This window comes from Pan paniscus, chromosome 14 (assembly GCF_029289425.2).
Source record: "Pan paniscus chromosome 14, NHGRI_mPanPan1-v2.0_pri, whole genome shotgun sequence".
NCBI lineage: Eukaryota > Metazoa > Chordata > Mammalia > Primates > Hominidae > Pan > Pan paniscus.
The window spans coordinates 51,547,067-51,570,657 of record NC_073263.2 but is presented as its reverse complement, the minus strand read 5'-3'; the positions used below and the strand labels follow the sequence as shown (position 1 = coordinate 51,570,657).

The 23,591-nt window shown below is 42.2% G+C and overlaps 1 protein-coding gene across 2 annotated transcripts in view; it reads left to right on the top strand.

Annotated features, from left to right (window-relative positions):
* The first annotated feature begins 2,466 nt into the window (after positions 1 to 2,466).
* LOC129393639 (uncharacterized) overlaps positions 2,467 to 23,591 on the top strand; it is a 168,474-nt gene continuing 147,349 nt past the window's right edge. Inside the window, exon 1 of one of the 2 annotated variants that reach the window (XM_063595969.1) lies at positions 2,467 to 2,669. The gene's annotated coding sequence lies outside the window, so the exon portion shown is untranslated. The remainder of the gene's footprint in view (positions 2,670 to 23,591) is intronic. The other variant, XM_063595970.1, reaches the window with a different exon arrangement.

Sequence of the window (23,591 nt, the reverse complement as noted above, 5' to 3'; positions counted from 1 at the left end):
AACTTCACTGGAGCAAAAATTCTGTGGGCCTAGAATCCCAGGAGGCCTCTGCGCACCCTCGCTGGGCGAGTCGGAGTCCGGGCCTCTCCCGAGGATACGAAGCCGGGGGTCAAAGCTTGCCCCCGCGCCACACTCCTTTGCCTCGTCGAACTTTCAGCACGGTCCCATTCAGTCTGGAATTTCAGCTCAAGACCCGGGCCAAAAGTTCCCTGCGGAGTTGGTATATTAACATCCGCGTTCGCTTTTCCCAGGGGGATGAGGGGCTCCGGACAACTTCTAGCAGCTCCCGGGCGCCCTCCAGGGACCGCCCCCACCCAGTTTCTGCGCAGCTCGGGCCCCCACCTTCGCCTCGCGACCTCAGATCTTGGCCTCCCACGGCCGCGCTCAGGGAAACTATTGCGACTGATGCGCCCCGGGTGCTTTCGTTTTGCTTTCGCTCCCTCCTCTCCGCAGCTGGGAAGACTGCGCAAGAACAAAGTAGGGGCGAAAAGCGCGTGTCCTGACAGTGTGTCGGGGACACTGCAGCTTGGCGCGAAGCTAGGGCGGGGAAATGAAGGCTGAGGCCCGAGGCCTCTGTATCTCTGCCTCTCGCAGGTGTGGGACGGGCCAGGGGGCCCTGCCTTGTTTTCTTCATGCAAGGAAAAGTGGTTTGTAGATATTCAAAACAAAATTGGCGCAGAAACGAATTCGCCGTCTTAGGAGTGCTGTGGCAGGGCACAGCAGAAGCAGGAAGACGGGCGGCCAGGCCCTTTGCCTAAATTGGAAGGAAACCAGGAGAGAGCGCGCCAGCTCGCGCACCAGGCTCTGAGTACCGTTAGGTGTGAGGGGACCAAAGCGCCGTCCGGTTCGCTGGGGGGTCGACTAAGCTCCGCGTTTTGGAAGCCCAGCAAACACTGCACAGGTTCGCTTTACTTCCTCTCGCCTTCTTTAGAACGAGTGCACACATTGGCAGCTGACGATCCCACCACCTAAAGTCTGCCTCTTAAAAGAGGGCAGGTAAGCCTGGAAAGGTTTCCCAAATAGAGGCAAACTTATTGCTGTCTTGACTGGCCCAGCGAAAGCGCTCTCAGCACTGGCTGAGCCCAGTGCCCAGCCAGGAAGCTCGGCTCGGGGTGCGCGAGTCCTTGAAGAGTCCCCCACGGCCTGCAGTTGGCCCGAATGAGGGTCTGTGCGCGGGAACGGTTTCCCCAAACCCCTTAAGTAATAACATAACCCTTCCAGACTGTTCATCACACTGTTCAGCTGCCAGGAAAGGTCCGACGCGCTTCTTGCCCTCGTCCCAGCTCAGCTCTAGTTTCTTCCGCCAGTGATCTGAGAAGCCAAATTATTTTATTCCCACCCTGTAAAGTTAAACTGCAATAAACATAAATCACTCAGGGAAGCTGCTAAGGTAAATAACACTCAAATGAGCTACTTGCACTTGGTATTGTTGTAAGGCCTTCCTCTGGTGTTTACCGCCCTCCTTGTTTACATGAAGCTCAGGAACAGAGGCTTTAGGCCGGTAGGGAGCTCAGTTTCATTTCAAGGGTATGGCAAGGCCTATCATTTCGTCATAAGGCTTTGAAGGAAAGTTCGTCTGTTTTTGTCTCACATCTAACTTCCAGTAACTTCTCAAAAACTATATTCTTCCAACTGTAGCTCCGGTCTGCAAACTCCCTTCTCCCTAGCTGTCCGGGAAGGGGGACTCGAGCTCGCGCAACGCCCCGCTGCACCTGCGGAGGAGGGAGAGCGTCTGGGTGCGCCATGGAACGCCCGCACCGCGCTTCCCGCGCTCCGCCCGCCTGCCCGCGAACGGCTGCGAGCCACCCCCGCATCCCTCACACCTCTGCCCTCCCCAGTCGTGCGCGGGAGAGGGGGCTAGCACCGCAATGCCTGGAAGAGCGGCCGCGCGAGGGGCCTGGGGACAGGACAGCCTCCCGGCTCCGAGGCGAGGCCCGAATGCGCGCACACTCGGCGAGCGGGGCGGCGACTGGGGAGCCGGAGGCGAGAGAGGGCGGAAGTGCGGGACGCCCCGCAGCACTCCCACAAGTCGCGGAGCCCGAGATCCTCGTCGGGTGGCGAGGGCGTGGGTGCCCACGCTATGCGTGACGCCTGAGCCGCGGCCCGAGCCCACGAGCTGGGTGAGGCCGCTGCCGCCGCCGCCGCCACGAAGCCTGGCGGGCGGCGCGGAGCCCCGGGGAGCTGGTTTTCCCGGGCGGGCACGTGACGGGGTTGGCAGCGTTCGGGCCCCGGCTGGGAGGGGGAAGAAGCGGGGAGCAGAAGGCCGCGGGCGGGCGGCTGGCGCGCTGTGTACTTAGGTCGTGTGCTGGGGCTTTTCTCTCCCAGGAGCCGGCGGGGGGAGGGGAGGGGGAGGGGCCACCGCTCCGCCTTCTCCTTTTCGCAATGTTGACGCAATCTATAAATAGTGGAACAAAAGGACCAACTTCCTCGGAGCTTTGCTGAAACTGCACAAAAAATCGAGCCGGGGGGTTCCCTGGTCCCCGGCGATGGGGCGGGGAGCGCGGCGCCGGGGGAGGGGGCGGGCGCGGCGGCGCGGGCCCCGCCGAGGGGGGACACCTGGCTGAGGCACAGCTGCCGCCGCGCCTTTCCGCGCGAGCCCAGAGCTCCGATCCCTGCGCGGGCTCGAGAGCTCGCCCCGAACCGGGGTCTTCCTCCTCCGCCGTTGACAGGTCAGTCCGTACCGCCCCTTTCAACACTGTGGGCTTTCTTTTTCCTCCCCCGAGCCTCCACTTTTAGAAGGGAACTGAGAGGAAAAATAGAACGAGGCGCTGCAGCAACAGCCAGCAAATCTGCAACCCCAGCAGTCCACACGGCAGGGGTGGCCGAGGGGGCTCAAGGAGGCGGTCCCCGCCTGGCCCCTCGTCGTATGGCCGGTGCCTGCGCCGCAGCCAGAGACGGAGGACTGGCGTGCGCCACCCGGGCGGTAGGGAGAGCGGAGGCGCGGGCCGCCTTGCTGGGGTCGAGAGGGGCTCCCGGCTGCTTCTCTCGCCCGTGGGCCGACCCCCGGAGGCTACGCGTCAGGGCCCGGAGGCCGCTGCATGCGCCTCGCTCCCTCCGAGCTCGGACCCGGCGCCTCAGCCTCGTCCTCTAACTGCTGTGGGAGGATGGAGCAGAGAAGCGCTGTCGCTGCACGCCGCCGTGCCCCCTGGCTCTGGTGCCCACGCAGCCAGCAAGCACTGAGCTGGGGGGCAGGGTGGAACCGGGGCACGCTCGCTTCTCGGAGCCTCGGACCTGAGCGCGAGCGCCCGCCGCGCCGCCGTGGCGGTTCCACAGGGCGCGGGGAGGGGGCGGAGCTGGTGCTGTTGACAGCGGTGCCGGAGCGGGGAGGGCGAAAGTTGGGGAGAGGGGGCGGGGGAGAGGTGGGAGTAGGGGCTGGGGGAGAGAGCGCGCGCGCGGGCTTCGGCGGGGAGAGGGGGGCCGGGTCATGTGATGTACAGACACCCCCGCTACAGGCTGGCTGCAGGGGTGACGTCACCACCCTTGACTGCAGGGGGTGGCACTTCCGCTCCCTCCCCAGCTGCTCCCAGCCCCTGGCACCGCCGGCTGGAGCCCTTTCGCAGTTTGAGTGGGCAGAGGGAGAGAGGGGTTTTCCTTCTGGCCCCAGCCCCTGACTGCTTCTCCCGCCGCCCGGAGTCCCCGCCCTGGGACCGGAATGGGAGCCGCGGCCGCCCCCTCCCGACGCGTCCCATTGTGTGAGCGGGCGGCGCAGGGCGGAGGCTGGTGCCGGCCCCCAGCAACTCTGCGCTCCCGAGGGGGCGGGGGCGGACCCCGCGCAGTCAAGGCCAGGTCCAGCCGCCCGCCGGCTCCTCCTTCCCCAGAGCGCCGTCCGCGCGCGGGAAGTCCGACGCTGTCGACTCGGTCCGGACACCGCGGCCTCGCCCGCGTCCCTGGGGCGCCGGGTGGTGAGAGACCCGCTGGGCCGTGTGGGCCCGCGGTCCAGCCCAGCGAGTGTGTGGTTGGAGTCTGTCACAGCCCCGAGGGACGCGATCCCAGCAGTCGTTACGCGCTATTTGGGGAAACTCGGGGTTTTGGTGACTCAGCGCGGTGAGCGCTATTTATAGGTAGATGCGTTAGGAGAAGGGAAATAAGCTTCGCTCGAATCCGTCCATTCGTCCGCCCGAGGACTGCAAAGAGCTCCGTTTGGAGGCAACAACTGAAAGACTTCTGAAAAAGATTTGGCAGTTAGAGCCTGTGCTATAAGACATAGCAGGCCTCGCCAGGAGACTAGTTACAACAGTTCGTCTCAAAAAGTTAGAACGTTTTCTGGAGTAGATGGAGGATTTTAGGGACACGTCATGACCCGTAGACTGTCTTTTTGGGTGTTAGTGTGTGAACCACGAGCAATAATTCAGGTGAAAACCGAGCAGTCCTCCCAGTAGATCGCAGTCTATCAAGAACTGCGTTGTTAGTTGCAGGATTTGTAAAATACATAACATCATATGTGGATAGGTATAAAAAAACTGAATGATGTTGAAAGTTGCTATGCAATATTCTGTAACAGGAAGGTGTGTGTGGCATTTATCTAGAATAAAAAATGTGGAGATTGTAAATTACATGTTTACAATCCAATTTCTCCCTCCCGAAAAGCACTATGAAAAAAAGGCCTTTGATTCTTCAACAGTGTATGAATGCTACACAAACAGTTTTGGCTTCACTTTATGATTTTGATTCTTTTTTCCCACCTCCACCCCAGTTTGTAAATCCAGGAGGTAGATGTTAAGAGAGAGCAATTGCCAGGTTAGCTGCAGGGAGGCAAGAGGCCAGGTCGGGCAGGGCTTTGTATACCCTGCATGCTGAAGAATTTGGACTTTAGCCTGAGACCTACAAGTTTTGGGGGAAACCCATACCTTTTGAGGAAAATAAAAAGCAATGGGCTCTTTCTCTAGGAAAAAAAATGCGCTTACATACCTATACTAAAATTTTGCATACAATTTTAGGGGGGTTACTTGCTTTATGAGTAAATTCCTGTTCTGCCTCAGGACTAAAACATAGGAAAGGGAGAGCCATGAAAGGATTTTTGAAAATGTCATATTGAGGTGTACACTGGTTGAAGTCCTGGAGACTTGAAGATGGAATGTAAAACAGCCTGTGACCTAAGTAACAATCAATTAGGACCACCGCTGTGTACCTAGGGATAGTGGGGATAGAGAAAAGAGGAATTCAAGGAAGTAATTAAATTGGTGGAATTCTGTTGGTGGAATGGGAAAACTGGTTGGCTGTAAAGGGCAAGAGCAAGGGATACCCAGATTTCTGGTTTAGGGTGTGGACTAAAAGGAGAAGTAGGCCTCAAGTCTAGGGGAAGGAACTCTGTTTTGTCCCTGTAGAATCTGAAGTATCAGAGAACTACTGGGGGGAGCAGGGGGTGTTGAAGTAGTTTGGCTCTCTGGAGTCATTAAAATGTAGGTGATAGCTAAAGCAGTGGGAGGGGCTTAGATGGACCACAAAGGGTGCCTTGTAAGAAGTGGTCTGAGGAGGGAACCCTGGGAACACCCATATTCAGGGGAAGAAGGAGAGCAGAAGGAATCTTTGAAGAACCGTGATGAGTGACTAAAGACAGAGCAGTGTCCTTAGCATATAACTGATGAATAAAATCCTGCTTCCTTGATAATAGAAACATGTTGCTGCTTTGTTCCCTTTATATGACTGAAAAAGCTGTGTTCTCTTTCAGTGAAAAAGAAACCATAATTGTCTTTCTGGAGATTTGAATTTAGAAGGACAGTGAAGATAGGAGAGGATGAAATCTTGCTTCTCCCTTTTTTTGAAACTAGAGATACCTAAGGAAGAAGAAAAGGAGAAATGGAAGAAATCAAACTTTCTCTTTCCCCTGCTCAGTCTCTAAGCCCTCAAGGAAAGGTGTTGGGATAGACTGAGTCCCCATGATGGTGTTTTTTGCACTTCAAAAGCACACTTAATCTCCAACAGTTAGTAGCAGAAGGTGCTAAAATCACAGTCTGGCTAAGGAAATAAGGAAGCGTGGAAGGAAAGGGTTTTCCTTTGCCTCTTCCATTTCCTTCCTTCCAACAGGTTAACCCGTTACAGTTAACCTGACTAGGGATTTATTGGAAGCAGTGACTTAAGTACAGAAACCACCCCAAAATTTAGTGGCTTAAAACAACATTACCTTGCCTAGTAGAGAAAACTTGTTTCTAATCCGCTGGATGACAGCTGGGGCAGCTCAAAGGCTGGGGCTGGCATCATCTGAAGGCTTGTCCACTTGCTTGTCTAGTGGTTAATACTGACTGATGGCTGGGGCTATCAGCCAGAACACCTACACATGGCCTCTCCATGTGGTCTGGCTGCCTCACAACAGGGTGGCTAGTTCCACAGGTCCTAAGACTGAGAGCCAGATGGAAACTGTATCACAGAGTCTCACTCTGTCGCCCAGGCTGGAGTGCAGTGGCGCAATCTCAGTTCACTGCAACCTGTGCCTCCTAGGTTCAAGTGATTCTCCTGCCTCAGCATCCTGAGCAGCTGGGACTACAAGCACGTGCCACCACGCCTGGCTGATTTTTGTATTTTTAATAGAGGGGGGTTTCACCGTGTTAGCCAGGATGGTCTCGATCTCCTGACCTTGTGATCCGCCCGCCTCGGCCTCCCAAAGTGTTTGGATTACAGGCGTGAGCCACCACACCTGGTAAAACTGTATCATTTTTTATAACCTAGTCTTAGAAGCCATGCAGCATCATATCCATCACTTCCGTTTGTTAAAAGCAAATTACTAAGGCCATATGTGTTCTGGGGAGGGGAATTAGACTCCACCTTTTAATGGTAGGAGTGTCAATTTGCAACATGTTTAAAATCACCACATGTAACTTCTGATAAATAGATTTATAAACAGTACATTTGTACATTAGAAAAGTTTAAACATAAGAAACCTAATAAATACCCTCTTTTTTATATTAGAATGAAATATAAAAACCCAAACATTTAAATGTTCCAGCAAAGCTAATCCTGAGCCAACTTGAGTAGGCAGTCTGTCTCATAATCTTCCTGCACCTTTCTTCTCCCTGTGTCCATTCCCTCCAGGTCAGGCCTCCTGTGCACACATACCCCTCTCTCCCAACCTAGGTAGGACATTCACAGTAGCTGTACCTCCACAGTGATGAAAACTTTTTTCTTTGCCCTCCATGAGTTATCCCAACTTTGGACCTCATAGGATCACTGGCAATCAATGGCATAATGTCCTTCTCAAAATTAAAAAGCAAAATGCTATGGAGAATATTCCAGTAAGTAATTTTATAATAATAATTAAAACAAAATGACATTTCCCAAAAGGGACAATATGCTTTTAGATGTTACGATATTGACTTTATTGGGGCTTGTTTATTCATCAAAATCAGTAATTCTAAAGGAACAGTTGAGGCTTTTAAGTATTTTATAAGAGTATGCATGTTTCCTATGAAGGTGATGTAACACTTGATTATTACAATAAAAAAATGGATACTTCTCCCACCTTTATAATGCAGACTGATTTATTTTTATTTTAAACCAGCATATATAATTATTTGTTTGGTAGAGAGACTCAAGAGTTATCGCTCTAAAAAAACTGAAAATACTACTTTTCATTGAATAATCAAGGTTAAATAATCTTTTCTTATAACCTAGTATCTTGTAAAATTCTCCCTAAGCTGATATTAACTTATACATCTTTGGTGTTTTTTGGTTTTTTTTAGAAATATTAAATGTGCTTCCTCTATGACTTAGAAATAGAAATAGTGCTTAGGCCATTTTAATAATTTGTACTTTCCTAAAGGCTAATCCCTCTAATTTTGGTAATTTTGCATATTTATGTTGAGTCAAAATCACACTGTAAGTTCATACTGTAGAATATGAGTTTTTAAATAAGTACGTCCAGATAAGGAGCAAATATATATTTATGAACCCTTTTTTTTTGGTGTATTACTTAATGATGTTTGAAGTAGCTTTTTTAAAAAATAAAATGAAGAAACTATACCTTTGTTTTTAAAGTTTCTCATACAGTAATGATTTAACAACAACAACAAAAAAAGGATGCAGCATTCAGGATAAACTGATAGGCTTTGCTATCAGATCTAAACTGTACTTACTTCTCTGTGAGCTCATAGCTACCACGGAGGCAGCCCAAAGGAGCTTAAGTAAACACTAAAATTACATAATGCAGTTCTGAAGGAGCAACAACCCCAACCAAACTGTGCCATATAGTTTCACAGATGCTGTTTTTCTGTATGCCAGAATGCTCTCCTATCTATAGAATGACTTCACAGTAATGATAACGTGAAAGAAAATTGGAAGTGGGCCAGTCTGTCTCCAGACATTTTGAATGAAGGCAGGGTTGAGGAAATTATTTCAAAGTAATTATGCAGTGAGTTTTTTAAAACCTTATAAACTAAGCATTTAGTAGCACTTTGGAAAGTGTAGTGAAACTGGCACATCGAGAAATAAATTCAATACAGAAAATATGATACCAGGATCACATAGCTTAGGGTCTTAAAAAAAGAAAATATGATCTTGCTAGCTAATAGTAATAATGCTCTGTCTACAAATACATTAAGAACTAAATGCAATCTTCTTAAGTAAAAAAACAAAGAATTACAAGTCCTTAAGGTAGTAAAGTTATTCCTATGAATATGTGAGTAAAAATTCAACTTTGCCTAATTAAATTACAGAAAGAGACCCCTCCCCCGTCAGATTGACAAAGATTGAAAATAAGTGCTGATAACCAGTGCCACTAAGAGTGCAATAAAACTTTCAGTCTTGTCTGGGCGAGGTGGCTCACGCCTGTAATCCCAGCACTTTGAGAGGCCATGGCGGGCGGATCACGAGGACAGGAGTTTGAGACCAGCCTGGCCAACATGGTGAAACTCCATCTGTACTAAAAAAAATATAAAGATTAGCCAGGCAGGGTGGCCTGTGCCTGTAATCCCAGCTACTCGGGAGGCTGAGGCAGGAGAATCACTTGAACCCGGGAGGTGGAGGTTGCAGTGAGCCAAGATCATGCCACTGCACTGCAGCCTGGGCAACAGAGCAACACTTGGTCTCAAAAAAAAAAAAAAAAGAAAAAAAAAACTTTCAGTCTTATCTATTACCTTTCTGGGGTCTTAAAAATGTCCAATTCTTTGACACAGTAGTTCCACTAACAGGAACCAATCTGAAGGAGATAATCAGATATGAAATCACAGATTTATGCATATTCACTGGAGTATCTATACAGAGGAAACAATCTGAATATTCAGCAGTGGGAGAGTGGTTTAATAAACCATGGTGTATCAATCTAACAAAATATGTATCTATTAAAAATACTTAATGACACAAATATTAATGTTTAATATACACTTAAGATTTTTAGTTTATAAAACTTTCTCATTTATTTAAAAATGCATAGGAAATGCATATATAATGTATATGTAAAATGCATAGGAAAAGGGTGGAAAAAGTACACCACAATGTACTCTGTGATTATGGTCATTTTTACCTTTGTATATTTTCTAAAATGAGCACGTATTATTTTAACAATCAGGAAAAAAATAATTAAAGCTAAAAGATTTTCTTCTGAATATTTAAATCAAATGACATATTTACAACTTTACAGCACAAGGATAGTTAATAAAGTAACATAACTTATTAGTTACTTTTCATAAGTAACTTTTCATTTTGCATAGTTATAACAGTATCTGCCAGTGAATAATCTCTGCTTACTAAAATAATGTATAGGCAAATATAGAGTATTATGCAAGGGTATAATTTGAGGTTTCACATTTTGGTGGAAAAGTTGTTCGGGCAAATGTTGGTAGAATCTGTAAATTCATCTGTAAAGCTATTGTGCATTAGCTATTTTATAAATTTTACGATAGTATTTTTAAAATTTATTATTTTTAATTGTGGCAAAAGTTATAAATGGTAAATATAAATTTACCATCTTCACCATTTTTAAGGGTACAGTTCAGTAGTGTTAAGTATATTCACATTGTTGTGTATAATACTATTTTATGGATAATGGCTATTGATTTTATAAAAATACATGCTCATTTATAAATAATTCAAACAATATAGAAAGTTACAGGAAAGTTTTTAAATCTCCTCAGATCCTATATTCTACCATCAAAATAAATGAATATCAGTTTAGGATATATTTCTATGCATTTATACAGATAAGATCATTTTATTTAAGATGAGAACATCACAGTACTTTTTTTTTTTTTTTTTTGAGACGAGTCTCGCTCTGTTGCCCAAGCTGGAGTGCAGTGGCGCAGTCTCGGCTCACTGCAAGCTCCCTGCTTCCCGGGTTCACACCATTCTCCTGCCTCAGTCTCCCAAGTAGCTGGGACTACAGGCGCCCGTCACCAAGCCCAGCTAATTTTTTTTTTTTTTTTTGTATTTTTAGTAGAGACGGGGTTTCGCTGTGTTAGCCAGGATGGTCTCAATCTCCTGACCTCGTGATCCGCCCACCTCGGCCTCCCAAAGTGCTGGGATTACAGGCATGACCCACCGCGCCCAGCCGAGAACATCACAGTACTTTTAAATTGGAAAGTATTAAATTTAAAATTATTCTAATTTGGTGGAAGAGAAATGGAAGGAACTGCTGAATTTTTGAAAATGTTTCATCATCACAAGAGAGCTTAGTTCCTAAAATACCCCAGATTTTAAAAATTAAGGCTTTAGAGACTTTTTAATCCGTATGTTTCAAATTCAGAAATGCCAGCAGACTCTGCTATGAAAAATATATATTTATTGGTTATGTTATTATTTTTACAAAGTCAAGTTTTAAGGTTTGTTTTGTAACTTTCATTTCTTTAGTTATTTCATCTTGATCTGTACTTAAAAATCCAGAGCTTACAACATGCCTTGCTTCTCTATATCTTACTTATTAATTTTGATTCATCACTTAGTCATCTGCTCTTTACTAAGAAGTTTTTTTTCCCCTACATGGACTCATAGATGCTATATTTGCCTTTTTCGTTAATTCGTGAACGGTACTTATTTAGATATAATAGTTTTGGGTCATGCTGGCTTTGCCTTAAAACTGTGCAGACATTTTTCCTTTGTTTTCTGGCTTCGAATATTGCTTAGAGGAAGTCTAAGGCCAGCTTGATTTCCTCCCTCTTGTAAGTGATTTAGTTTTCTGCCAAGAGATTTGAAAAGTTTTTTCTTCATTCTTTATGAGCATATGCCTCAATGTTGAATATATGTCCATTTTACATTGAACATTTTATTCTGCAGACTTGTTTATTTTGTGGAAATTCTCCTCTATTACATCTTTAAGTGCCTTTTCTGATTCATTTGTTGCATTATATATGCAGGGAGATGGATCAGCTTATATTATGTCAGCTTTGTCTTACTTCCACATTATCTTCTTTGCAATTTCTTTGGTCTACTTTTCTACTACATTCATTACAATTTATTAATTTCTAGAATTTCTTAAATTCATTTATTAACTAGAATTTGAGTACCTACTATATATGCCAGGCACCAGTGATAAATATGATCACATCCCTGCCTTTATGAAGCTTACATTTCAGTTGAGGATGGAAGAGGAAGAAATAAACTTGTAGTGATAAGAAAAAGAAATGGAGGTAAGGAATTGGGGCGGGTTGGGGGTGGGTACAGAGAGGATTGTGCATTTTAGATAGAGTAGTTAGGGCAGGCCTCTCTAAGAGGACATTTGAGAATAGGCCTGAGTGAAGTAAGGCAGTGAGCTAGGCAAAGACCTGGGCAGTCCAGGTATGAGAAGAGCACATACAAAGGCCCTGAGGTGGAAAAGCAGTGTGTTCAAGAGAGAGTGATTGGAGCCAAACGAGTAACGGGAAGCAGGTGGGAGATGAGACTAGAGAAATGGGTAGGCCAGATGACCAAAGGAGCTGTACACCCTAGGAAAGAATTTGATTTTTGTTCTAAGTGTGATGAGGAGCAGGCAGATGGTTTATGCCGTAGAAGAACCACTCTGGCTGCTAAGTATTTCAAGAGCAATCACTGAGTATAAGAGATTGGTTAAATGGGTGTTGCAGGACTGAAAAAAAGCGAAAAGAGAGCACTGAGATAACAGAGTAACTTGGGGAAGCAGCTACTGCCCCTGGTACTGGGTAAACACAGAAAGACCTCAAGTTCTTAGAACCCAGGAGCTAGGAGGAGGGACTTGGCAGAGCTGGAACTCTGACCTCCGAGAAGGAAGTGCTGCCCATCTGCTGCTGGTACTCCTGAGAGGGTCTGTTGGGACTGGTCTAGGAGAGCCAAACATAGTTGCAATTTTGAGCTAACTACCATTGTCAGGGTGAAGGCCCATAGCTGGGGCAACACTGACAGGTACAGAAGGCCTATGAGGGAGGGCAAGTTATTTTCCCTTCTTGACTTCTAGTTTTCCTCTACTACTCTATATTGATGAAACATAGCAGGAATTCAGCTGGCAAAGTAAAAATATAGTTTGCAGAGTCCCAGTCCCAGCGTCACAAAGCAGTGTTTATGGAAAGGTTTATTGCTGAAAGATAACAGCTTAATAACTGGGATAAAGAGGAATTAAGGACGATTTCTACATGTTTGCCCATAGTAACTAGAAATTATGCCATATATTGACATGGGGGAAGACTTAGGGAGAAGTAAAATGTGGAGGAGAAGAAAATCAAGAGATTTATTTTAAATGTGCTAACTTTGAGCTTCTCTTTAGACATTTGAGCGGAGTTGCTGGACAAGCAGTTGTATGTGAGTCCAGAGCTCAACAGAGGGATCAGGGATAGAATATAAATGTTAGGAGTCCTATGATGGTAGACAGTATTTAACACCAAGAGATTGAAGACATGACCTTGGAGGGAAATGTTGATGGTGGCTATGAGGAATATGTCTGGGACTCCCAGACATTTGAGAAGAGGAAAATGATCTGTCAGGAAGGTAGTTGGTAATCTCGACAAGAGCACTTTAAGTGGTGCTCTGGAGACAATAATCCAAACTGGAATGGATTCAAGAGATAATGTAAGGAAGTGAAGATTGCAATTATAGAGTCTTTGAAGAACTTTGATATAAAGGGCCTTCTGTTCCCTTTGTAAGCAGATGTGGATATGGACTGTAGGGTGATGAGGGAGAAACTGAGGATGCAGGATATGGAGGGGATAATCACAGGAACAAAATGTTTGAATATGCAAGAGAAGATGGGACCTAGGACACAGTAGAGGGGCTTGCCTTAGATAATAGCAAGGATAGTTGATCTTTGTAACAGGAAGAAAGTATATTTGAGTACAGATAAAAGCACATTGGTAGATTTGATATGGGAAGATAAGTTTCTCTTGTAACAACTTCTATTTATCAATGAAACAAGATTTGAAGTGAGGAGCATAGAGATGTGGGAGATTTAGGAGAGAAGACATGGGACATAATCATGTTGAAGAAGAAAAGAATGAATTCATTAGGGGAATGTTCTGGGACTGCCAGTCTTCCCTCTTGATGAGAATTTGACTTCCAGCTATGTCTTATTTCATTTCTTGCTGTTCCAAATTTATTTTGAAATAATTGCATTCTTTTGGCCTCTGTTGCCTTAGGTTGTGGACATTTTCTTTTTCTAGCTGATTCTAGTAATGCTTTTAAAGGAGTTCTTATTGTTGTTTTTCCAGTATACAAAGTATACTGTTGTATACTTCTTGTAAAGTATATGTGCAGAGAGATTCTATGGTCTGCTTTCACTCCCCATTTTATCTAGAAGTCTAGAAATGTGTTGTTTACTTATTTATTTAACTATCTATTTATTTATGAGACAAGGTCTCACTCTATTGCCCAGGCAGGAGTGCAGTGGCACAATCACACTTCCTTGCAGCCTCGACCTCCTGGGCTTAAGTGATCCTCCCACCTCGGCCTCTCAAAGTACTGGGATTATAGGGATGAGCCACTGCATCCAGCCCTAGAATCATGTTTTTAAATGGGGGACTACACTTCATATTTTTTTCAGATCACCTTATGTATAGAAATATAACAAAAGGAGTCATATTAATATTATGTATTATAATAGCCACCATTTACTGAGTGCCTGTGAGCCAGGCACTATGCTAGGCACTTTACATACATGATCTCCAAAACTTATAATGACCCTACAAGGTAAATCTTATTTCCAGTTACTTCCACAAGAAACCTTTTTTACTGATCATAAAATCTTACCTGAACCTCACACAGCTGATCAAAATGAACAAGGTAAGGACAAATTTTTCTTTTTTGTGTGTCAAAACTTAGCATTAAGGCCGGGTACAGTGGCTCACACCTGTAATCCCAGCATTTTGGGAGGCCAAGGCAGGAGGATCACTTGAGGCCAGGAGTTCAAGACCAGCCTGGGCAACATAGCGAAACCCCACCTCTACTAAAAATACAAAAAAAATTAGCCAGGCGTGGTGGCGTGTGCCTGTAATCCCAGCTACTTGAAAGGCTGAGGCAGAAGAGTCCGTTGAACCCCAGAGTCAGAGGTTGCAGTAAGCCGAGATCGCGGCACTGCACTCCAGTCTGGGTGACAGAATGAGACTCCATCTCAAAAAAAAAAAAAAATACAAAATAATAGTTTGCAAAAATGCATCACACAAACCAGCTTTTTAATGTCATATTATATTGTTAAATTCTTGGTGGGAGAGTTGCTGACAGACTCAAGGAACTTGGTAAATTAATTGAGGTATCCCTTCTCTAATTATCTTCATCATCAACTAATATACTGAAAGCCTGCTATGTCAGAATGCTTAGTACATTGTATTAAACCATTATAATTTTATAAGTTGTAGGATATGTATGTGTTTTTTTGGAAATTTCATTATTTGGATTTAAGTAATATCAACTTTTGGTCAACAATGTACACACACATACACATACACACATATATTTATACTCGTGATGATACTGAAAACATATCATTAGGATACAAACACGTATCTGATTATAGAAGTAGTACATGGTAAGTGAAGAAAGTGTGAAAATAGGTTAAAATAAAGAAAAAAAAATTTAAAGGACACCAGGAAAAAATAACCAATAGTTCCTTTATTTAGAGGCAACTGTTGAGAGTTGACATATTTCCAGGCAGTTGTTTAAGCTGATGAGGTTTAAATTGCTTGTGTACACTGCCTTTTTATATGACAACGTATCATAAATGTTTCCTCAAATGTATCATAAATTGAAAACTCTTCAAAAGTTTCAGTGTCTGCATAATGTTCCTTGTAAGTGGTTATTTATTTTCTTTACTTACAAATAATATTGCCATGAGCTTTTTTATGCATAAATCTATTTTCCTAAACTAGAATAAATTCCTAGAAATGAGCTAAAAGGTCAGCATTTTTAAGCTTCATTATCTGGTAAAAATTTTGCTGTAAAAAATTAAATTTCTCTTTTAATTCTGTATATATTTTAATATCAAAAATAAATCTAAGGAGAAAAATTTATGTGGACTACCTTTTAAAGTTGAGAATCATATTCAAATTTAGACTCAAGGTTTTTGTTTTGATTTTATTCTTAATATTTTAACTTTTAAGGAAAAGTCTGCTCTTCAGAACCAAACAGTGTTGCCTCCCAACTCAGCATCAGTTTAATCTCACATGTATACCATTAATTCATGGAATAAAATGACAAAAGCAAGTGAAAAAATAAAATAGTTATCAACTGTAATCTAGTCAGTTCCATTACTCAGTATTATTTAAATAAGACAAAGAAATGAGTTGGGTTCTCCCCTAGAATGTTTAAAGTTGTACTGAGTATGATATAGAATTTTCAGGAAACATAGGATCTCTATACATCTTTTATGACTCTGATCATTATCATTCCATTGTGCCCAGTACCACTCCTCCAAATAATAATAATAAGAAAGATAGACAGATTTAAAGTAAGTTCAAACTCTTTGGTCTAATTTTCAGTACTTTCTATAATCTGGTCTCCTCCAACCTCAAATGTAGCATATTGTAGTAGAAAGTAAAGAGTGCTGAATTTGGGAAGTAAGCAAACCTAGATAACACGAGTAGCAATGCTGGGATTGAAACTTTAGGTGAGATATTTAACTTCCCAGGGTGTTAGTTTCCTTTGCAAAACAATGGATTTTGATTAAATGATCTCTAAAATCCCTCCAAACTTTAAAATTCACTGTTTATGCATCTTTCTTGCCTACCCCCAGTATAAGAATTTGAACCTACATCTATCCGATTCCCCAAGTCTGTGCTCATAAACTTTGAATGTGCTGCTGGCCACTTTTCCCCCTTAAGCCTTATTTTAGGTGCAGAACCTTTTTTTTTACTTGACCTATGAAACATATGACAGAAAATTATTTATCTTGAAATTTTGTAATATGCCACAGTTTCATTGATAGAAATAATTAGAAAAATGTAAAACAAAAAAAATGAACTAATTTTAAAATCTGAGTTTGGGTCTCTTAACTTAGTCTCCCAGAAAAGCATCACAAAATTAAATACCCAGAAAAATGCAGTAAAACTGCAGGATTAAGAGTTATGATTTGGGAGGGAGTATAATCCAATATATTTGCAAATTTGTAGCCAATAGTATGAATAACTTCTATTTCTTAGCTTTGCCCAGAAAATCAATTATTCCTCCAAATAGTTTGGATCTCTAGTATATTCAACTTTTTTTTTTTTTTTTTCTGAGATGGTATCTCACTCTGTTGCCCAGGCTGGAGTGAAGTGGCAGGATCTCAGCTCACTGCAACCTCCGCCTCCCAGGCTCAAGTGATCCTCCCACCTCAACCTCCTGAGTAGCTTGGATTACAGGCGCATGCCACCATGCCCCACTAATTTTTTTAGTTTTTTTTTGTAGAGCCGGGATTTCGCTGTGTGCCCCAGGCTGGTCAAGAACTCCTGGACCCAAGCGATCCGCCTGCGTTGGTTTCCCAAAGTGCTGAGATTACAGGTGTGAGCCACCGCACCTGGCCAACAATATTTTCATTTATTATTCTTTGAAAAATATTATTATTAACTGCTAACTGGCCACCAATGCTGTAGCTTGGAAAACTAATACATTCATTTAGTATGTACAAAATTACAGGTTGTATTAAAATTCAAGATGTGAAAATTGAGGAATGTTTCTATGCTTTTTCATACTATACATGTCATTTCAGAAACTCTGAAAGTACATGCCTCTCTCTAGCCCTTTCACTGCCATAAAGATCTCAACATAAAATGAGGGTCAAGGAAAGTATTCTGTTACAGTGTCAATCTGAAAACTATCAAACTCAGTATTTTTGGTCTGGTTTTGATATACATAAATAAAATACATATGTATACAGATTTTATATAACCATATTTACATATATCACATTTTTTCTTTGAAAGTAATGTTTAAAATTGTAAACAGAATGTGTTAACTAGAGAAATGTTGGAAACCACAAAAGTATTGTCATCTGTAATCCCACCAGCCAGAGAAAAACCAATGTTAACACTCATGTTTCCTTCCTGTATTTAAAATATATAGTTGCTAATTACTACATATAGTTTTATATCTTATTTTTGTCACTCAGTAGTTTATAATGACCATTTTTTCATGTTACTGAATAGTTTTGAAAACCTGTTTTTAACATCTTCATAGCTTTCCAACATATAGATATACCAAAATTTATTTATCAATCTCATTTTTAAACATTTAGATTGTTCCTCAATTTCTGCAATTATGTAAAGATATTTTTAGAATCCATACTCGTCAACTAATAGTCAAAATACTATTGTTAGGTCTCCTGTCTTGTTCCTTTGTGGCGGGGGGTGGGGGAGTTGTTATTCCTTTTACTCATGTACTCCGGCCTATACATGGCTTTCTCGCAACATGAAAACTCCACTCTGGACAATGTTATACAGCCTGTCCTTTCTCCTTTCTAAAACAGTATCATCCCTGAGTGAGGTCCATATTTCTGCAGCTCTCCTGCAGCAAAAGAATGTGAATTAAAGCCAATTCATGCCTGTATAAAGTCTGGATAGTGTATTTTTTAACTTTAACCAAAGTTGAAATCCAGGAGATTAAAACCCCACCAGCAGACAGACAAAAAATCATTTGTTAGCTATACCGAAAAGATGACTTAGCACCACATACGTAGAGACAAGGAGTGTGTGTTAACTATGACTTAGCTGATTTTGCCATGATCCTGAATGTGCTATTATATGAATTGTTATTACATTGAAACATTATAAACATACAATTAGGAAAAGTAAAATTTAAGGTTTTTAACTGGTAAATTCACTGAAAAACTATAAAATCTGCTGTCTAGTTTTTGACTTTTTATAGTATTATTTCAATAACTATCACATTCTGTATTAGCTTTGATATTATTTCTCCACTCATGGAGTAAAGTATAGAAATCAGAGAAGTGACACAGTGCTTTAAAATTACTCTAACTAGCCGGGCACTGTGGCACACGCATGTAGTCCTTACTACTCAGGAGGCTGAGGCAGGAGGATAACTTGAGCCCAGAAAGTCGGGGCTGCAGTGAGCCGATCACACCTCTGCATTCCAGCCTTGGTGACAAAGCAAGACTTCATCTCAAAAAAAACGAATAAATAAAATAATAATAATAAAACTACTCTAAAAAACCTTGGGTAAGTTTAAAATCTTTTCAATTTAATAGCTTGTTTGGGAGAAGAGTATAACCTCTCTTGTGCCTTGGTGAGAGTTAAACATTTTTTAAAAATAATTTCAAGTTTCTATGAAGCACTTGCGCTTCTGTAATATCAACTTGAAATCTGAAGAAATGCTCATGTTAAGAATTATTTCAAATAGGCTGGTCGCGGAGGTTCATACCTGTAATCCCAGCACTTTGGGAGGCTGAGGTGGGCGGATCACCTGAGGTCAGGAGTTTGAGACCAGCCTGATCAACACTGAGAAACCCCGTCTCTACTAAAAATAACAAAATTAGCCGGTGGTGGCGGCGGGGCGGGGGCGGCGCCTGTAATCCCAGCTACCCCGGAGGCTGAGGCAGGAGAATCACTTGAACCCAGGAGGCAGAGGTTGTGGTGAGCCAAGATCGTGCCAGTGCACTCCAGCCTGGGCAAAAAGAGCGAAACTGTGTCTCAAAATAAAAGAGAAAACAAAAAAAATTATTTTGGCCAGGCGCAGTGGCTCATGCCTGTAATCCCAGCACTTTGGGAGGCCAAGGCGGGCAGATCACGAGGTCAAGAGATTTAGACCATCCTGACCAACATGTTAAAACCCTATCTCTATAAAAATACAAAAAAAAAAAAAATTAGCTGGGCATGGTGGTGCGTGCCTTAGTCCCCACTACTAGGGAGGCAGAGGCAGTAGAATCGCTTGAGCTCGGAAGGCGGAGGTTGCAGTGAGCTGAGATTGCACCACTGCACTCCAGCCTGGCTACAGAGGGAGACTCTCTCTCTCAAAAAAAAAAAAAAATATATATATATATATATATATATATTTCTACCATTAGCTCTGGACATTGTAGTCATAGATGGGAGAATGTTTAGTGAAAAAATGAAACTTTTGAAGTGATATAATCCAACTGTCATTTTACAGATGAGAAACATGAAGCGCAGATATGTTAAATTAAATATCTTTACTGCTCAGAGCAGAGTACTTTTTTTTTTTTTTTTTGGAGAAAGGGAGGGGCTTCTAATACTATTATGGCCTACTGCCTGCCGGTAGATAAAAGGTAATAGGAAGACTATGTAGCCATCACTATTGGACAAACCCAAGAAAGAGATCTTATTTTGATCATAAGTATATATTTTCCCCTCAAGATTCTTGTTGGAGGATCCATTCCACCTTTATCTATTACCACAGACACAAAAGGGAAGTTCCTTTACACAAATCAATAATCATCCACAATAAAACCCATGAGAGAAGCTGGAGTTAGTTGGCAAAGCCACAGCATTTTACCACTCCTGGGAGGAACATTTACCTATATCCATATGTATGCATACCTGTAGCCTCTCAGTTGTGCTTCAGAAAAATCCCAGTTGCATACATTACAGTGTGTGACCATTGGAGTTGTGTATCACAGGGACACTGCATATATGTTTTATATATCAAATTAATGACGGCAGGCTAATTGCCATAATAGATCATCCCCAAAATATATAGTGGCTCAAAGTTGTTCTTGCAAAACAAGTTTACTTTACTATTTCTTTACTAGTTTCCAAGGTCTTACTGTACCTAAGCATTTAGGACCTAACTTCCAAGGTTTCCTTGGAGGGGTCAGTCTGTTGGGAGTTTTTTAGGGACAGGAGCTTAAAGTAGTTGATTTCTTTAGTTGACTTAAAGAGCTTAAAGTAGTTGACATCCATTCTCATCCCACTAGCTAGAGCTTAGTCATATGCCCACATCTAACTGCAAGAGGGGCTAGGAAATGAAATTTATCTGTACGGCCATGAAGTGAGAACATGGATTTTGATGTCTAGCTGGCTGTCACTGCTTACTTGAGTGCCCCCCTCCCTCCCAAATTCCTAAGTGGTTACCAAAAAATAAATTAGCTGACACAATTATGCTTCAAATAGAAAAAGTTAATAGTGAAACAAAGGGACTTTTATTTAAGAATTAACCTCTATCGTTTACCTCCTTTAGGCAGAATTGTTAATTTTGCATACCAATAGTCAACTGGCAACTGAAATCTCAAAATGAGGAAAAAGCAAATTTTTACAAGCATTACCTTTACATACATATTTAGATGGAGTTTGGCTTGGTTTTCTTATTCCATTACTAGTCAAATTCACAACTCAGACTTATAGCTCCTTACTTGTTTTAGGGGCTACCCTATTATTAAATGATGTTTGAAAAATACTCAACTTTTTACAACAAAGATAGCAGTTCCACAAATGAAAACAGCAGTAAGTTAGGTCTGTTTGTTTCCTTTGGATAAGTTGTTATAATCCTCAAACTGTACTCAACTATTCAGTTTTTCAAAGAAGCACTGCATGGTTGCACTTCTGAAATCAAAAACAGGAAGTATGCCATATAAATGTCAGTAAAACTAAAACTCAGTTCTATGGTTTGATGTTTCTCTTCCTGCTGTATTTTCATATTATGTATGATTTTATGTGTACTTAGAATGACTGCGTAAAGGCAAACACTAATCTTACCTGATTTGTTTTCTTTGACAGCCTAACACAGTTTTAGGTTGGGTATGGGGGGCATGGAGGAAACCTGTGAAATAACCTAATATTGTAACTTTCATGGAGGGAAAGGAAAGGGCCAAGAAACTGCTGTTAATTTGGCATTGTTAGAAATTGCTTTTATGTATAGGCTGCCCAACTTTATTATTGCCAGAATACAGTATAGATAAAGAGGGCAGAGTCTTTTAACTATTTGAAAATCTACTACAGAAAAAAACTGTTACACTTTGTCTTATTTTGACACCTAAGCAATTCCTTGAATGTGTTCCACTACCTTAATTCCTTCATGAGACAACTAAGGAGTGGCCTAAATACTGTGAAAATCCAGGATATCCCTGCTTGTTCTCTGTGAAGAAGTAGGAGTCTTCTTATAGTTAATTAATATTTCCAATATAACACCATTCCACAGAAATTTCTATAGAAATTCCAAGAAAATATTTAAACTGACCAGTCCAGAAGTTTTACGTTACTTCAAATATTTCTGGAGAAATGTTACGAACACATAGGTGTCTCTCTAACTTTAAAATGTTTTTCTTTAGGAAACTGTTTCTCTTTAGTTTGTACTTAAATTGAACACTGAAGGAACAATTTACAGTCATATACTATAGAAGTGAAGTAACAAAAAATAGAGCCTGTCTAAACTCCCTTGAAAGACCACACTGACCCAGAAAATATGGCTTAAAAGACAAAAAGGTACCCCGATTGTTTACTGTCTTTTTTTTTTTTTTTTTTTTGCAGCATACGAGGCACTGTTGAGTGGCACATACAATATATATAACATTTGAGGCATTATCTTTTGATTGAAAATACAGAAGAGATATGGGTGTATGTGAGAAGTAACATAAATAAGGGTAGGTTAATGAAGTGCAAACTATACATAATTGCTAAAGGGATGTGGAAAATAAAGTGATTACATCTAGATTGATATTGGGTAGAAGTCTGCTGGAATAGGCAAATCTTTTTTTTTTTTTTGGAGACGGAGTTTTGCTCTTTTGCCCAGGCTGGAGTGAAGTGGCGTGATCTCAGCTCACTGCAACCTCTGCCCCCCTGGGCTCAAGTGATTCTCCTGCCTCAGTCTCCCAAGTAGCTGGGATTACAGGCGCCTGCCACCACGCCCGGCTAATTTTTGTACTTTTAGTAGAGATGGGGTTTCGCTATGTTGAGGCTGGTCTCAAACTCCTGACATCAGGTGATCCACCTGTCTCAGTCTCCCAAAGTGCTGGGATTACAGGCGTGAGTCACTGCGCCCAGCCAGCAAATCTTATGTAGAATTTTTAAGGAGTGGTGAATTTGGATTGCCAGAGAGAAAAGATAACCATTCATTCATTCATCAAAGATTTATTGAGTGCTTACTGTGTGCCAGGCACTGTTCTAAAGACACAGCAGCAAACAAAACTGTTATAGAACAGGATAAGGCAGGTCATCTCCCAGATATGACACTTTGATAGGAACACAAAATACAAATAGGAGAGTAGAAAGAGATGAAATACAAAGAGAAAGAGCTGATATTGGGCTTATATTAATATTGAAAGGCCTTACATGCTAGATATTCTAAATGGGAGAAACATGCTGGAAAGATACTTGGCATGAATGAACTTATGTCCCTATGTTCAGAACAGACTGCTTTCCCTTCTCTGTTGGTTGGCTCTTCTAGCCTCCTAGGAACTTTTATAATCACCAGTATGATCCAATATAAATACTGCACATATGAAGGTTCCCAGTTGAGGAGTTTGGAAGCAAAAAGGGAAAGAATGGCTGGCAAAGGCTTCAATCTTCTGTCTCCTTTTATCTTCCCAACGGCTAGTAGAAAATACTATCATCAGTCTCTTCCTTGCAACAATCTCCCATTTGATATTTGTCTGCATTGTGACTCAATTCCTGAAGGTTCTGTTCTTCATTCCTTTCTGGTAGAATCACTGAAAAGAAAGGAGATTACATTTACATTTGCTTTTTCTAGTCAATCAGGTTTTTCTTATTCGCCCAGCAACACTTCTCTACAGAGAGTTTGATGAAAAGTATTTTATGTTTTATATAGGCTAGTGGAGACATGGGTATGGCAGGATGGGAGGGTAGGGAAAATATCAAGAGGCTATAGTCTTGATATCTAGTACTCTTGATATAGTACAAGCTTGACATTTAATAGCTTGAATTAAATGGGCAATTTTAAAAATGAAAAGAAACATATCTGCAGTGCCTTACAAAGAAGTAACTATAAGAAGTAACAAGTTTAGTGATCATTTACCTATAGGGAAGAAATAAAATAAGGAAATGAACCTAAGATTGTAAACTTAAAGGTCCAAAAACTTGTGTTGTCACCAACAACAGCCAAGAAATTTGGAAGAAATACCTTGAAGGAAAAAAATAAACTTAATGTCAGATCTAAGTGGGATATTACTAGAAGACAGAGGACAAGCTTTCTTGATAAGCTATCTGGCCTGTTGATGTACATATGAAAGTCATCATCGTACAGAAATTGAGTCCAGGCGCAGTGGCTCACGCCTGTAATCCCAGCACTTTGGGAGGTCTTGAGCTCAGGAGTTCCAGACCAGCCTGGGCAAC